Below are 5,537 nucleotides of genomic sequence, written 5' to 3'. Positions count from 1 at the left end.
AAACTAAATTTATAAATGCTTAACAAACCTAAATACGAGTATAGAAGCAAGTTAAGGGTCGAACCCAAAGGAATGGTAAAGTTCAAATGCTTTCTATTTGGGTGCCTAAGCTAGGTGGAAGACAAAGGTAAGAGAGAATACTAACAAAAAAAATAACCGAGGAAATAAAACACTAGGAACGGGGATCACAAGTAATCATATCAATTGCAACAACTTGGGATGATCATGCCAATCAAAGGTTGTGAAGACTAATGATAAGAGCAGTCAATTGGAATCAAAGAGCTATCTCCTTATTGTTAAGTTGGGGTTCACTATGAATAACAAACTAAGAGAATCACAATCAAAACCAATCAATAATTGCAATTCCTAAATCAATTTTTCATGTCATTAGCAATTACAATGCAATCTAGCATATTTCTCAAGGCCTAATCGAATTATACACATGCAAACCTTCATTAATCATTTTAATCTCAACAATAAATAAACACAATTCCCAAATTAATCTCAATTAATAAATCATACAAGTTTTACCCAATTTCTAGCCAAACAACTACTCAAATATCATCATCTATCAACTAACAACTAAAGAAATCAAGAATCAACAATATATCAAGAACAATTACACTATCAAGAATCAAACATCAAAATTAAACCAAACAAACATGAAATTAAACAAAGCAATAAGGTGAGATAGAGTTAAGAATGCTCATTTATAATAGAGAAGATCTTCATCACAATTGTCACCCTTGTATCTTCAATCTCTCAATCACCATTGAAATCCCTCACTTTCTCTCTATAGAACTACTCCTAATCTAGAGAGAGAGACTCCAAAACAAACCTAATCCTCCTTAGAGGAGAGAGAAACTATTCTAAATTATAGAATTTCATGTATCAAGAATAAAGAAAGCCGTAAAATATATATACAAATCGAGAAAAGAAATGAAATCGCAAATAAAATCCAGAAAGTCACGCCCGCGGAGAACTCGATCGTGCCCGCGGAGGAGAACAGAGCACGATAAAAGCCGCGCCCGTGGCCAAAGCCCGCGCCCGCGGGGAGCCCGAGGCCAGCACGCGGTGAGTTCTCGCTCGGAATCAGCTGATTTGAGGTGCAGCAATGAGTGTCCGCGGGTGCTTGCTGGGCTGCTGGGTGGTGCGGTGTATGGCTGCTGCTCGAGGCTTGGCGACTGCTGCTTTGATTCTCGTATTTGCGGTGCTTGGCTACGGTAGCTTGGTTGGCTAGACTTTCATGCTTGGCTTCCCAAACTTGGCTCCGTTAACTTCCTTGAATGTGCTTGAGTTCCCTCCTTGATGATTAAATCCCGGGGAACTCGACACACCTACAAAACAAGTCAAATAAACAGAGAAGCGAGAAAAATAGCCGAGAAATGAATAAAATAATAAGAAAACTATTGAAATCACGCATTTCTCTTAACAAACACGCAAACACGCAAATCAAGCGTTATTCCCTAAAAACACGACATAAAAGACTAAAAACGAGCATAAAAATATGAAGAAAACCTAGCCTAAGAGTGCCATAAATGGCACGCTTCAAATTCCCCCAAGCTATACTTTTTCTCATCCTCGATCCAAACAAAATCCAACCCAAGGGACAAATGAGGAAATTATTCACGCAAAGAAAGACATAAGAAACTAGAGAGGATGGGAATACACACTAACTCACTTTCGTAGGAATCACGGTCAATTTTAGCATCTAAAGACAAGCCATTTAAACACCTAGATCGCCCTAGAGGACGAGTGATGCTCTCGTAAGGTTTCCTAAGAGATTAACCTATAACTCTAATAATAATACAAACAAGGCAAAGCATGAGCAGGAAATCAAAATCAAAGGACTTTTCCAAACGTACAAGCACAAACGAATGCAAATTTCTAAACAAGTAAGGGAGTGCACGTTCCAAGATACCCAAGGTTTATTTAAACACAAATATGCTAAGCATAGGAACTAGTTTTCGCAATCCACTTTCATCCCAAACGGTCTTACTGCGTTCTCCTTGCTAGTCTCGTATCTTCCCCCAGTGAGCATCTCAAAAGTTCCACGAAGGAACCGGAAAAAGAGATAATTTTTAGGCTACTTGACGTCTTCACAATGCATCCCCTCTCCTTAGGCTTTACCTCATAATGCTCTCCCCCGATATGTGACTCAACCTCTAGGTCAAATAGGCTTTCCTAAAGGTTGTAACGTAAGGGCAAAAGGTTGAGGGTAGGCTTAAAATTTAGAATTTGGTGGTATTCCTAATTAGTGAAGCAAAGGGTGATCAATCCTCAACGCCATAATCAAGTAATCACAAAACAAAAACAAACTAATACCCCCAAGCTTATTTAAAGCTATAACCACACTCATATATACAGAAAGTGTAAACGTGATGAGTGTCATAAATGGAACCTATTTTATGAGCATTTAGGTTATTTTTACCTTCTTTTCATGGCTTTCATGCTTAATAAATGCTTAGTATCATGCTTTTGGTCTTAGTCTTACCTTTCCTCTCTTATTTTGTAGCTTTTGTGCATTTCTATGGTTTTTCTAGTCTTTTCTCCTTTATTTTTTCTATTTTTGTGGTTATAGGTATTGAACGAGGTTAAGGTCCTGATATTCGTGATTTTCTAAGGTGGAGGAAGCATTTGGAGCAAGCTCATGAGAATTGGAAAGCTCAAGATGCAAGGAAGTGGATTCTCCAAGTTCTATATCTTGCGCTCTCAAGCCGTGCTCTCATGAATTTGGGGTGTTGAACCCACAATCACGTGTTTTTGGGACTGCCTCACTTAGTGTTCATCATCATCATTATTGTGCATTCATTCGAAGACCTTAGCAAATGCACGAAGCCGCGAGAAGATCGAAGAAACCCAGAGATGCGCGGGCGTGCAAGGCACGGGGGCGGGCACGCCACTAGCATGCGCGGGCGCGCCACTAGCATGCGCGGGCGCGCCACCCCTGCAGCACGGGCGCGCCTTCCTGGGTATTTGTTTGCTCAGTTTTTGTTTTTGCGCCTCTATAAATACCTTTGTAAACCCGATTTTTGGGGCAAGTTTAGAATAAGCTTCATTTCACATTTTTGATCATTTTTCATAGCTTAGTTGAGAGCTTATCTCTCTAGTTTTAGGGTTAGTTTAGGAGTAGATTTTAGATAGAGAAAGTGAGGAATTTCAATGGTGACAATTGTGTTGGAGATCTTCTCTATTATCAATGAGCATTCTTAACTCTATCTCATTTTATTGCTTTTTTTGTTTTCATATTTGTTTGGTTTAATTTTGATGTTTGATGGTTGATTAGTGTAGTTGTTCTTCATATATTGTTGATTCTTGATTTCTTTGGTTGTTAGTTGATTTGATGATGATGTTAGAGTAGTTGTTTGCTAAGAATTGGGTGAAACTTGTATGATTGATTGATTGTGCTTAATTTGGGGATTGTGTTGATTAATTGTTGAGATTAAAGTGATTAATGGAAGTTTGCATGTGTGTAATTCGATTAGGCCTTGAGAATTATGCTAGATTGCATTGTAGTTTCTAATGATACGGACCATTGGTTTAGGAATTGCAATTGTTGATTGAGCTTGATTAGTGATGCTCCTAGTTAGAGTCTCTCGTAGTTGGCGCTAATTTGACTTCTAGGAGATAGCTTGTTGACTCTTTTGATTCAGCTTTCTATTTGTCTTCACAACCATTGATTTGCATATTGTTCCCAAGTTGCTACAATTGTCATGATTACTTGTTGATCCCATTCCTAGTGCTTTATTTGTTTGGTTTTTTGTTTGTTAGTTGTTAGTGTTCTCTCTTGATCTTTGTCTTCAACCTAGCTTAGGCGCATAATTGAGAGCGCTTGAACATTACCGTTCCTTAGGGTTCGACCCTTGACTTGCCTCTATACTTGTATATAGGTTTGTTAAGTGTTTATAAATTTAGTTTGATCTAGGGAGGATTAGTTTCAACGACCTAGTTCCACCCCTCGTAAAAAACGCTTCCCCCCAAGCTTGAACAAAGCATTGTCCTCGCCTCTTTTAACTTTGCACTTGCTTTGTCCTTACCTTTTTTAACTTTGGACGGCTTTTTTCATTTATTCATTTGCCATTATTTACACAAAAATCACAACACAAACTTGCTTTCAAGAGAACCATATATCCAAACTCCTCCACCACAAACTCCAACAATAATGATCAATTGCTTCACAAAAACCATGAATGGAAATGGAAATGAAACAAAAGGCTCAAGATCTAAAGATGTGGCTTGAAAAGAAGGGAAAAAGCTCAAATGGTTAGCAATTAGGAAAATATAAACCCAAAAACCAAAGATAAGAAAACTACCCTAGAAAAGAAAAATTACCACCCCGAAAAGATGCCTTTGTCCTCCCTAGATGGTTCGGTCTTGAGTTTGAGAATTATGAGTCAAGATTCTAGATTAGGTCCGCAATACTTAAGGATCCATGCCTCTCATGCAAATATATATATTTTGAAGGCTTGAAAAATAATGAACCTCACATGGATGTAGCAAAAACTCACTATTGGTGTCAATTCGACTATAGGAAGCAACTACAAACATGCTACAAACAAGTAGAATCCGGTTTCATGGTCCCACTAGTTCTTTCCAACTACCTTAGCATGCTTTATCCTAGAATCAACCAAGCGTACTTTCAAACCATGAACACCGTTACCATTTAATAAGAAAAGCATTCAACTATACAAGTCCAAAATTATTATGTCCAAAGAAAGAACAAAACAAAACACATTGCAAATTTGCCTTGATAGAAACAAAAATCTTTTTGGGATTTTTTCAAGATATAAAACATGGAAGTGCATATACAAATGTGCATGGAATATATGAATCAAAATCCCATCAAACATGATAGAATACCCTCCCCCAAGGTTGAATGAGACAATACATTCAAAATAGATCATAGAATCCATCGGAGGGGAAAACAAGGAGATTAATCCAATCAAACAAACATATGTCCAACAAGTCATCATCCACTTACGAAAGAACAAGAAAGGATATTACCGGATATTAGGTGGGTGTAAATACCCGCAAATGACCCAATTAAACCTTTCAAAGCTAATTTCTTCAAGAATTGAACCTTGCCTTCTATATGCTAGCAAAAATAGGAGTCAAACTTCCTTGATTCTTGATCAAAATCGAAGTACCAAAATATATCAAGTCATGTACCTAGCAAAAGGCACACAAACATTTCATGAGAGAAAATCTATTCTAAAAATACAAGAAAATGAAAGGAATAAAACACGAGTTACTTCCCGGGAAAGGCTTGCTTAAGGTCCAAGGTTGACCGCTCTAGAAAATAATAATCCATCGCACGCAAGAGCTTGTCAAATGCACTACTACACATTTCGTAAGATAACAAGTAGGCACATGACAAAAAGAGAACGTGCAAAAAAATCATTGCACGCAAGTGAGAAGGGAGATGCTAAAAGAAAGAAGAAGAGGGATCAAAAGAAAAAAGAATAAAATAAGAAGAAGAAGGGGGAATAAAAGAATGGAAAGAAACAAAAAAGGCAAATCCGCCTCAATAAAATATT

Source organism: Chenopodium album, chromosome 4 (genome assembly GCF_948465745.1).
Source record: "Chenopodium album chromosome 4, dcCheAlbu1.1, whole genome shotgun sequence".
Taxonomy (NCBI): Eukaryota; Viridiplantae; Streptophyta; class Magnoliopsida; order Caryophyllales; family Amaranthaceae; genus Chenopodium; species Chenopodium album.
Note: the sequence above shows the minus strand (reverse complement) of the source record.